The sequence below is a fragment of the Myotis daubentonii genome, chromosome 2 (genome assembly GCF_963259705.1).
Source record: "Myotis daubentonii chromosome 2, mMyoDau2.1, whole genome shotgun sequence".
Classification (NCBI taxonomy): domain Eukaryota; kingdom Metazoa; phylum Chordata; class Mammalia; order Chiroptera; family Vespertilionidae; genus Myotis; species Myotis daubentonii.
Genome location: NC_081841.1, coordinates 137,924,055 through 137,935,989, shown reverse-complemented (window position 1 = coordinate 137,935,989; position 11,935 = coordinate 137,924,055). Strand labels below are relative to the sequence as shown.

Genomic DNA, 11,935 nt, shown 5'->3' with positions numbered 1-11,935 from the left:
TCACATATTGGAAATTAAATCAGTAATTAACTATGATGATTTAAATCAGAAGAATCATTATATTTGAGTATGATATATAATGACACTCAAATTTATTTTGCTAATTCAAGAGGTCTTTAATTAGGCACAGCACTTCTGAACTATCATCGGTACTAATAATCATAGTCACAATTTTAAAAGTCATTGAGCATTCAGTGAACACCTACAATATATAAAAACATTATTAATAAGTATCATGTTATAAGAACAGTTAAGATGTGTTTCTGTTCTTTAAGAGTTTCACTACAAAAGAGAAAGAGTTATGTAAGTGTATGTTATAAACTATATAACAGGCTGTGCTATAATATACATGCTTTTAAAACAAAGGCATGAATAAGATACTTCATCTTTTAAATTTAAAACACATTTTTACATGTTTAAATGCCTAGTGAAATGGTAATGTCCATATTTTTTCCACTTTTAGAATATTTTTCATTGGTTTGTTAAGTATTAATACAATAAATAATGCATATAAACTACCATTATCTTTTCCTGTGTTTTCCAATGTCCTACAAAATGAGTTGTATTAAATCATCATCATAAAAAAACAAAATCCCAAATCTGAGCAATGTGGAAAAGGACTTGACATTCCTCTTTTATAAGTGAACTGCCAGCTGGGGCCATCACTCAGGCCGGAAACAGGAATTCAGCAAGTGGGTCAAAGGGAGACTCAAGATTTCAAACAGGAAGCGACCTGGAATCTGCTTCTCGCTGCCAGAGGTTGCTAGTGTAAAGCTCCTGGGGAAAGATGATCCTGCCTTTGTAGTCAGAAGGTCATTAGGAGGATTCAGCTGAGGGGCTCACGTGGTGCAGTATGCTTATTGAAAGGTAGAACCAGACCGAACCAGCTAATTTTAGTCTGAACCTATGACATTTAGCCTCCCATGTGATGTAGAGCAAATCATTCAGCCTTTCTGGGTCATAATTCTTTCATGTACATAGAACTCAAGTGTCTTGGCTCCATTAGACAATGTAAACACATAAAAGCAGCATTTCCATTAAATAGCAAAATTCCTAGTGGAGGAGACACCACCAACTTCATTGCTAGAAATTAGCCTACTAAAATGTCCCCTGGAGACAGCTGAGGCTTCCTAGGCACAGTCTTAGGTACACTCAGACCCAGCCTGTGTTTTTCTACTTGTCACACTCTGACGTGGCTCTTTAGTACACCACTAGCCTTCCCTTTTCCACATCCCCCTTCTGTAGGTAGTACTGGCAGGGAAAACTTATGTCCCCTACCATCCTTTTCAACTTGCATTAATTCCCCTTAACAAAGTATAGATTGGGCTTCTAACATTTATTAAGACTTTACTGAAAATCCCTGTGTAAAAAATGAGGAAATAAAACAATTTAGATGATACAATTAAACTTTACTTAACACTTAATGAAGCAGACAATCACCATTTGAAGGACTGCAAAATGGGCTGGAAGGCAGGATGCTTTTATTGGGTAATGAATAAAGGAAGAAAAAAAATACAAAAATATCTGGTTGGCTGGAGCCACATAGTCAACCTTGTTTGGGGTGAAAAGGAACAAGAAAATATGTATAGAGCGCAAACTTGGCTTGATGTTTAGGGATTGGCTGACTGGACATACTGCATTTCTGGTCTAGCAGAGCATTTACAGGGACATCAAAGTTATCTAAGTTTTGATTTGTTGATGTGCCACCCTGGGGAGGAATGGCTCCATCTTGGGCCTAGAGATTTATTTCAACATGAGCAAGGGAAGGAAAAAGTAGAACACACAAAGACTCCCTCTCCCTCCCTCCCTCTCTTCCAGTGAATAGTTATTGAATAACTAATAACATCCACTATGTGCCAGGCATGTGTAAGTGAAAACAGATGTGGTTCCTGCTCATGGGCCCCATAGTCTAATAGAGGAGGCAGACATTAACTAAATATGTAATCACTCAAATAAAAATCATTGTAAGTTGATAAGTGCTTTGAAGAAAAAGTAGAGTTATAGATAAGGAGGAGCTTACTTAGTCGGGGGAGTCAGGACAAGAGTTCTTGAGGAAATGAGAGTAGAGCTGAATGCTGAAGGATTCATTGGCCTTCAAGAGGCTAAGGAGGATGGACAGAGAAAGAACATTCGATACTGAAGGAACAGCTTGTGGGAAGGCTCTGAAGCAGGGAGGGTCTGGCCCTACTTGAGGAACTGAAAGGAGAACTGTCTGAGAGGGAGAATGATAAGAGAGCAGAGGAGAAAGTTAGGTAGATCTTGGGTAGAACCATAGGAAGCCATTGGAGGGTTTGAACAGGGGAGTGGCATGGTCAGATGTGAAATGCCAACCCCATGGGGATAGAGTGCACATACCTCAAACAGTAGGCAAAAAAGACAAAGCTAGGAGCAAAGCAACTGTGCTAGGAAAAGAAATATGGACTTTGTAAACTGGATGCATTTTATTTTAAAAGTATTAAAAGAATAAGCAACATCCATACAAAACTGTATACAAATGTTCAAAGCAGCATTATTCATAATAGCGAAAGAGTGGAAACAACCCAAATGTCTATTAACTGGTAAATTGATAAATAAAATGTGAAATGTCCATACAATTGGCAACGAAATGAAGTACAGATACATGCTACATGGATGACCCTTGAACACATTATACTAAGTAAATGAAGTGAGACACAAACAATGACATATTGTATAGTTCCATTTATATAAAATGTACTGAATTGGCAGATCTATGGAGACACAAAATAGATTATTGGTTGCTTAGGGTTAGAGATGAAGTAGGGAATGGACTGCTAATGTGTATAAGGTTTCTTGGAGGGGTGGAGGTGGGGGGGGCAAAATTGTCCTAAAGTTAGATGTTGGTGATGACTACACAACTCTGAAAATATACATGCATGCATGCATAAATAAATAAACCACTTTAAGTGGGTGAATTGTATGATATCTGGTTATATCTCAATGAAGCTGTTAAAAAAGAAAATAATTTTAAAAAGACTCAGGAACTAGGGGTATCTATAAAAATGGATCTCAATCCTAAATTTCTTCTGATGTTATCTTCATTGTACTCCAAATAATTGACCACAATGACTGTCTTGCTAGGGTGAGTTGGGAGGATTTATGGCTCTATTAATTCATGTTAGAATGGTAGAGTTGAGCCCATTGTTCATCTAAATTGGCAGTACCAAGCAGCTGTTTCAGGTAATCACACCAGAACTGCAAAAGGCACCAAAAGAGTGCTCAATTCTTTCAGTCTTTTAAGAGTGGTCTTAATTTGTGAAAATAACACCTTTTCTCTTTTTAGTAATTTCCTTTGAAAAACTAACCCTATAAGTTTTCTTAAAATCTTATTTTCATTAAAATTGTTAAACTTTAAGATATTGCCTTGTAAACATTTATTTTCTATTTTAAAATCTTGATTAGGAACATATGAATCATTATTTATTGAATACATCATAGGTTCAAAATAGCTGTAGAGAAAGGGAATGTGAGGTTCAGCAGGTGGCGATGAATTTGCTTTCGCTCGCGGAGAAGGCCAAGGTTTCTTAGATGCACTCCTGGCATCTGTATTAACCAGTTTCATAGTCCCTCAGCGGGTGTGTGTGTGTGCGTGTGCGTCCAATTTCATTTGACTTGTGCTGTTGACTGTTAGGTTTTTATAAAAATGCACTTCATTTCCTTTCCTGGCTTTCGTCTTACTGTTGTGTGGAATTCAGGCTTACCCACCTGGGTGCATGCAGGCTGGTTAAAGGTGCCCTGTTTGGTGTATGAGGAAGCAGAGCCTCGAGGATAAGGCACCGTGATTTGATTGCCTCACCAGCTACTGAGAGGTTTTCCTGTGGGAACTCAACTCTCTGGATTTCTGTTTTAGGAAAACGCCTTCATTTTCCGACCTTCAACCTCTATCTTTTCAAGTGACATACTTGGGAATAAATGTCTTTATGAGTATCACTTTATTTTGCCTTTGCTTAGAACCGACTGTAAGATTAGAAGAGGTGCTTATCAGCGTGGTGTTACTGGAGGGGAAAGGAGATCGAAGGTGACTTTTCTTTTGGGCCATTCGTTTCCCCAAAAATAACAACTACAAAAAAAAAAAAAAATCCCATCTATTTATCTTATTGTGATTAAGTAACAGTAACTGAATACTTGTCCAGCTGTTTTCAACAAAAGGCAGCAAACAGCACTAGGGCTCTGACCTAATCGATTTTAAAAGAGGAATGTCAAGGTCATCGGAAATTAAGTCTTTCAGGACTGTCTCTCACATGGGTTACACGTCTCCCAATCTTCTTCTTTTTTTTAAATATACTTTATTGATTTTTTACAGAGAGGAAGGGAGAGGGATAGAGAGTTAGAAACATCGATGAGAGAGAAACATCAATCAGCTGCCTCCTGCACACCCCCTACTGGGGATGCGCCCGCAACCCAGGTACATGCCCTTGACCGGAACCGAACCCGGGACCTTTCAGTCCGCAGGCCGACGCTCCATCCACTGAGCCAAACCGGCTAGGGCCTTCCCAATCTTCTTGCTTCCTCTGTGGCCTCCTTAAGATCCATTCTCTGGAGGAAAAATATTTATTTATTTATTTATAAAGTAAACCGTGGGTGTCTCCCCCTATTTAAAACTGTACTCCCAATTCCTCTCTTGGCTTACAGAGCCTACAGGATCTGGCCCATTTTGTTTGCTTCTCCAAGTTTATTTCTTCTTACTTCCTCATTTTTCTCCTCAAACCCAACCTAGGGCCTTGGAGTTAGTGGTTTATTTCGCCTGGAAAGCCCTCTCCTCTGGTGTTGGTTGTGGAAATCGCTGTTTCTCCTCCTCACAAGGGCGCCGCCCCTCAAGTAGCCGCCTGATCACAGCCACCATCACATCACCCGGGATGTTTCCTTGTGTGGGGCTTATGCCCACAGACGTTTTCCCTCCTACTTGGGTCCCTCCTAAGAGAGCCCTAGACCCTAGACCAGTCTTCGTCGCTGCCCACTCGACAGCCTGGAGTCATGGCTAACACTTGCAGGCGCTCACACACACACACTTTGAAGAAATGGACATAGAAATGCTCTTTAATGCTCTTTCCTCCCTGCTCTGTCTCCCACACAGGGCAAAACTCAGTTTTTTTTACAGAGAGAGAGGGATAGAGAGTTAGAAACATCGATCAGCTGCCTCCTGCACACCCGCTACTGGGGATGTGCCCGCAACCAACGCGCATGCCCTTGACCGGAATCGAACCTGGGACCCTCCAGTCCGCAGGCCGACGCTCTGTCCACTGAGCCAAACCCGTCAGGGCAGGATGCGATACTCCTAAACGCGTCTTTCTCATCTGCCAGGTACGTCCACCCCGAGGAACAGATGCCCCTGAGGAGGCGCAGCTTGACTGGACTGGCCTCCCGATTCTCAGGGTAATGCTCACACCAGCTTCCACCGGAGCTCGCCGCCTCCGTGGCCAATGCTTTTTACCCCCGAGCCCGATGCGCGTGGAGACGTCGCGATGAGCACTAGGGCCCCGGGGTTCCCGGATGCTAACGGTCGCGGTTCCGTAGGGCCGTTGGCTGGTGCGCTCTGAGTGGTCCTCCCGGCAGATGCTGAGGAGAAGGGGCGGAGCCACCGGAGGGATGAGCCGCACTTGAGCGGTCAGCGTTGGTGGGGCTGCCGCTTGGGAAAGGGCCCGGAGTGAGAAGAAAGCGAAGCTTGCTTATGACGGAGAAGGAGTCCAGCGGACCCCAGGCGGTAAGACTGAGGGGTCCCAGGGAAGGAGGCAGGGCCTGGACCCAAACCCACCGAGCAAGCCAACGCTTGAGGTGTTTTGCCGGAGGAAAGGGTTAAACGGTTTCCAAGGTAACGGATCAGGAAGCGCGCAAGACGTTCGCCGCAGGTTCATAGGTTAGCCAGAGTTTAAAGCTCCCACGGCTGTGCGGGTTCCGGCCAATGGAGAGGCCGTCTCCACCTCACGTGACGTGAAGGCCGCTCCACTCGCCGCCGCGGAGCACGTGAGAAGCTTTTCTCTTTTCTTGGCTTTTTTAAAAGCCCACCCACTTTTGCGCGGGCTGGGTCACGAGGTTCTTCTCGCGAGAGGGCGCGCCACCCTCTCGCGAGAATGAGTGGGAGGCGTGGGGACTCGGTGGTGGTGCGGGCCCGAGCTGCGGCGGCGGAAGCCGGGGTGGGCAGGGCGGGGGCGGGCCGCGGGGCGGGGAGGGGGAGGGCTGGGAGCAGAGCGGGCGGGGCGTCGGCCGCTCTGCAGCTCGCGCACCGGGTCGTTGCGGGCTAGTGATAAGCCTGTGGGCTGCGGAGGCTGCGGTCCTCAGGTGAGCTGCGTGCGGGTCCCTTCGCCGCGTGTCTGCCGGCGGCGGGGTGTGGGACCGCGAGGGATGGAGCGGCCCAGTTCCGGCGCCCCAGCCTCCGCCTGTCCGCAGCCTTTGCTCCGACTTGGGGCTGCTCTGAGCTGCGCCTTCGCTTGGATGTGGGAGGAGGGCGGGAGGAGGCAGCGGAGGGAGGAGCGGGGCGGAGGGGGGAACCTGGGGCACGGGGCGAGGGTGTGTGTGTACAGGGGCTGGAGAGTCGTCCTGGGGTCCAGCGTGCGGCGGCGGAGCTGCAGTCCTTTGAGTGACAAGTTCAGCTCCCATCCCCCGGGTGGTCTTCAGAGCCGTGTTCGCTCGGTGCGTGGTGGGGCGTGTGCTTAGATTGTGTGCGTGGTGCGCGCACAGGAGGGTGTGCAGGAGGGAGAGGACGTTGCACTTTGTCCCCGAACAGCAGCATCCTTCACTGTCAGAATCCTTGAGCCCTGGAACCAGGCGCAACCCGTGTGGCAGAAATGGAAGGCGTCAAGCAGCTCCTCAGAGGGTTGAAATTTGCATTTTCGGTCAGATTTTCTCTAAGGCGGTTGGTTAGTCGTTTAAATGCTGGTCATCCGTATTCCGAATGGATTGAGTATACGTCTGTTATTCCAGGCATCTAAGCTGCTTTATAAACAAACACACACACACATAGATGTGACCAAAGTATTAAAAACGTTGACAAAAAGACTATAGGAATACAATCTAAACCACCACCGTAGTATGATTTGGTAACAATTCTTTTCTTCTGCTTAACGCCGTGCGCTAAAGCCTTATTAAACTGAAGGTGATTTTGCTTAAGATGTTAAGGAAATTTCAGGACGAGACATACTGCTGAGACATCTACTGGCCTGGTGCAAACGTGAGTTAAGAATTCAGGTTCTCTTTTCAGCTTTGTGATTATTCAGTCCCTCGCAAAGCATGTAAGCTTTTCTTAGCTTCTTCCCACCTTGTTACGGATGTTATAATGATTGATATTGATTTTGATATGTGTGGAAATACTCAGAAAATACGGGGTTCTCGATAATGCAAAGATGATTTTAATTACTATTTTAGAGTAAATGGAAGTATAGTTCTCAGCGCATGATTAGGACATTTAAAATATTGTGATTTAATGAATCTTTTAAAACAGTTTTTTTCACGTAATACCCTGGTTTTCATACTTTTTATGTTCCTTCTAGCAGCACTGCTGCAAGGGTTGCCAGTGAATTTCACTGTTAGTTGCAGCTATAACAGAGCAGTTTGTGAGAGGTCAAAGAATGTAGGGCAGTTGGAACAAATGGGATCCCAAGATGAACTGGTAACTAGCCATTAGTGTATTTCCGTACGTACCCACATAACTGCGTTATTGATAAAGACTAGTGATAATATCCTAGTTGTTGAGGATATGGTACTTGCCGAAGACCCTGAACCACAGTGAGAAATTCTCTAGCTTCTGATCTCCTGGGGTAAGTCTAGAAACTGAAGAAGTCTTTTGCTTTAGAGGCTGGAAGAAGGATAGTATATTTAATATGTATATGTGTAAATATTATATACATATTTTTTAATTCTAGGAACTTACCTTCTAGAAAAGGAAATCAAACCCAATCAGATGATACATTATTGCTCATTTTTAGGGAAGTTTTCACTTATAAATAGTGGAGTTCTGTCTATACTTGGAGAAAATGTGAAAAACTTAGGAAATGTCTTTTTGATAATGGGAAAAAGAGACCCATCTACATTTAAAAAGTTCCTTCCCATTCCATATTGGCAAAGTGATATTCAGGGATAGAAAAGGGACTTATTTTATTTATTTTTACTGGTCTTTATAACCTTTTGGCAAGGGTTTCAAGCTTTTAGAATGTAAGTGTTAGTTATTTTGTCTTGCCTTTGAAAAGTAATTGGAGTAACTTTGGGTAGAATAATTATTTAAGTAAGCTGAATTTGTTCTTTTTCTGTCAAGTCACCTACCTTTTAATAATACAGTGAACTACTTGGACAGAACAAGAAGTGGGGGCAGGTCAGGAAAAGTTAACAGCTTAGCCTGGGCTTGAGTTAAGGGTGTCTATATTGGTGAAGTGGTGAAAGGAAAGAAAAATACTTTATCAGTTTAAAAACAGACCAAACTTTTATACATAAAAGTTCATTTTATTTTAAAATATTTACTAGAAATTGAGGCATTTGAAATACAGGGTGGGCCAAAAGTAGGTTTACAGTTTGCATAGAAAATATTACAGCCTACACTAATAAAAGAGAAAGATGCAAATTGACCGTACCTTTGTGACACCCACCAGCTAATCAGGAGTGAGTATGCAAATTAACCCAACAAAGATGGTGGGTTAATTTGCATACACAGGCGCCGAGCAGCCAGGGGTGGGATGCAGGTGTTCTGCACTGCCTCAGCCACTCTGGGCCTCTGGGCAGCGTGGGAAGACGGAAAGGCGGGCTCCAGCCGGATCTAAGGTGGTGCTGGCAGCCAGGAGAAGGAAGGCTCGTTCTTGCACGAATCTTCGTGTATCGGGCCTCTAGTCTACACTAATAAAAGAGAAACATGCAAATTGGTGTCACTCCACTATGCCCACCAGCCAATCAGATGAGTATGCAAATTAACCCAACAAAGATGGCAGTTAATTTGCATACACAGGCCTGGAACGAAGACTGAAGACAATGTAGAAGGAAGCCAAGCGCTGCAGAAGGGAGCGAAGTTGCGGAGAAGCAAGTGGGGCGGCGGAGGCGGGAGTGAAGCCCGCCTCGGTGTGTTTCACTCCCTTCTCTGCTTCGCTCTGGCTGCAGGAAGCCCTATTCTTGCAGGAATCTTCCTGCAAGGGGCCTCTAGTCTATATATATAAAAGTCCAAGGGACTGGCTGGCCGGCCGGTAGCTATGACACGCACTGACCACCAGGGGGCAGACGTTCAATGCAGGATCGGAAACCACAGGCATGGAAACATGACTGATGAATCTCAGAGGGAAGGGGGAGGGGTGAGGGAGGGAAGAGATTAACCAAAGATCTTATATGCATACTTGAGGCCGGTGCACAGATTTGTGCACTGGTGGGGTCCCTAGGCCTGGCTTGTGGGGATCGGGCTGAAACTGGCTCTCTGACATCCCCTGAGGGGTCCTGGATTGCGAGAGGGTGCAGGCCAGGTTAAGGGACCCCACTAGTGCACAAATCCATACTCCAGGCCTCTAGTCCTAAATAACAAAAGCCTAATATGCAAATTGTCCCCTCGAGAGTTTGACCACTTGCTGTGACGCGCTGACCACCAGGGGGTGGCGTGGAACAAAGGAAGGCCCTGGCTGGCAGCCGGCAGCTGGAAAGAAGGCCCTGGACAGCAGCCAGAAGACTCCAATCGGCCCTGATCTCCAGCCAGGCCTAGGGACCCTACCGGTGCACGAATTTCCTGCACCAGGCCTCTAGTATTAAATAATAGTACAAGAATAAACTCTTGTTTTATGTACCCAGAACTGTAAACCTACTTTTGCTCCACCCTGTATATAGGTTAGAAACTTGGCAGGATAAAAGGAGAAAACATTTTTAACATTTTTGGATTAGTCTGAGAATGTTTCATGGGAAGAAGTAAGAGGTGATGTAGTGGCCTGAAACAGGGAGTATGTTTACTGGAGTGAAAATGAGGTAAATTGTAAAGAATTTCAGGTTTGGGAATCTGGCAGATCTATGAACATTACTGAGCCTCTTTTTCCTCATCCTGAAAAGAGAGTTAATGTACCTCAAAAAGTATTGGGAAGAGCATAGTAGTTGCTTACTCAATTTTTTTTCATTGACCTCTTTTAATGACTTGAGGATTATTTGTGAGGAACAAAAACCCATTTGAATTAACTTACTTAAAAAAAGGTGTTTGTCAGACAGTTAGATGACTGCCTCTAAAGCCTATTTAATGAAGTCTACTCCAGCTCAGTGTCCTAGGAACCAAAATATCTTCAGAGGGTTAGTCTTCTAGTTTTTTCCTGGGAATTCATGGTCTTATTCTCTGCTACTCTGTTTTCTGCTACTAGTACTCTGTTATGTCCCAGTTTTTTTGTGTTTTTTTTTTTGTTTTTTTTTTTTTTTTCAGATTGTCCCTCTCATTAAAGCTCCTGGTTTCTGCTTCCCCATAACTTTGGTTTGCATGAAACGTTGATTTGTCATGGTGCCAACACCAGACTCACTTTGGTATTGAAGTATGATTCTCACCAAATACCTCTGTATCTGAATTCTGAATTTCTAAAGAAAGAATCTGATTGGTTCTTTCTGAAGGTACCCACTTCCAGTTCAGTGGGCTGTGGTTGGGGGAAGATGAAACTGGGAAAATGGATGGAGAGGAGACTTAGGTGTGTCTCACAGTTTGTACTTTTTTAGACTGAGTACCGAAAGTTCTCTAAGAAAGGGGTGTGGACAGGGAGGAAAGGAAGGGTACCTCTGATGTATTTAACATCCTGCAGTTTTGAGTTTTCCCCCTAGAACTTTATTGAACTTGTTTTAAGCAATGTTTTCTTTCAGGACAGATTTTCCTAGATGTATGAGTTAGGGCAAATTATGTAACTGTTACATGCCTCATTTTCCTTATATATAAAATGGGTATGATAACAGCAACTTCTGTTGTGAGAAATCTGAATTCTGTTTAATAGCATTTAAGCAGGGCCTGGCTGGCACAATATAAGGATGTATATATTATTACTGAGTACACTTCGGCAGGTACTATGATATGGGCTTCTACAGCATTCAGAGATGAAAGAATATAATTTCTGCCCTGTCCTAGGTGGCTCAGTTGGTTGAGTGTTAGTCTTGTGCATCAAAAAGTTCACCAGTTCTAGTCCAGATCAGGGCACATCCCCAGGTTGTGTGTTTGATCCCTGGTTGGGACATATGTGGAAAAACCGATTGATGTTTCTCTCTCAGATTGATGTTTCTCTCTCTTCCTCTCCCTCCCTCTTTAAAATCAATAAAACATATTAAGAAAGAAAGAATATAATTTCCACTCTCAGGAGTTTAAAAGTCTAGTGATGACCACTTCATATTTAAGACTATTTCTTGAATTTAATCACAGTAAATTTGTCTAAATCCAATTCTACTTCACCTGCTTTTCATACTGCTACCTTTTTGTGGTTCTTTGTTTACCTCCCCAGGAACACTTTATTATAGTTGTCCCTTTGGATTCTCTCTTGATCCTCTGTTTTTTCCCAGTCTCTAGGAGTCCATCCATTGCCTGATATATTGCAGGGTTTTTCCACTTCGGTTGGTGAGAATGCAAACTATTCCAAGCCCTGGCTGGATCCAGGGATTGTTTGGCCTGTTGCTCTTTGGTAGTTATTTTCCCAACCTCAGATACTCTGCACAGATTAATATTGAGCCAGGGACTCTAGGGGAACTCATCTGCACATTTCTAAAGCTCTTACTCTTCCTGAGCTCTCTCTCCAGTACTCTGCCCTACAAATTCTAGACACTTTGGCCTTCCCAAACTCTGATCTTTGTTTCTGCAGCTAGGTAAGACTGCCAGACAGTTTGGCTTTCCTTTCCCTATGTTGTGACAAGGATGTAGCCGGATCATAGTCCTGCTTTGCCTATTGTGTAATGTTTGAAAACCAATGTTTTACATATTTTGTTTTGTTATAGTCATATTGAACAGAATATTAAT

The 11,935-nt window shown here is 43.9% G+C and overlaps 1 protein-coding gene across 7 annotated transcripts in view; it reads left to right on the top strand.

The window, feature by feature from the left end:
* Positions 1-5,140: 5,140 nt before the first annotated feature.
* AKAP11 (A-kinase anchoring protein 11) overlaps positions 5,141-11,935 on the top strand; it is a 72,535-nt gene continuing 65,740 nt past the window's right edge. For 3 of the 7 annotated variants that reach the window (XM_059684719.1, XM_059684715.1, XM_059684712.1), the window contains exon 1: positions 5,580-5,719. The gene's annotated coding sequence lies outside the window, so the exon portion shown is untranslated. Of the gene's footprint in view, positions 5,320-5,579; positions 5,720-6,198; positions 6,295-7,092; positions 7,184-11,935 lie in introns of those variants that run through there. The other 4 variants (XM_059684714.1, XM_059684716.1, XM_059684717.1 and 1 more) reach the window with 4 other exon arrangements.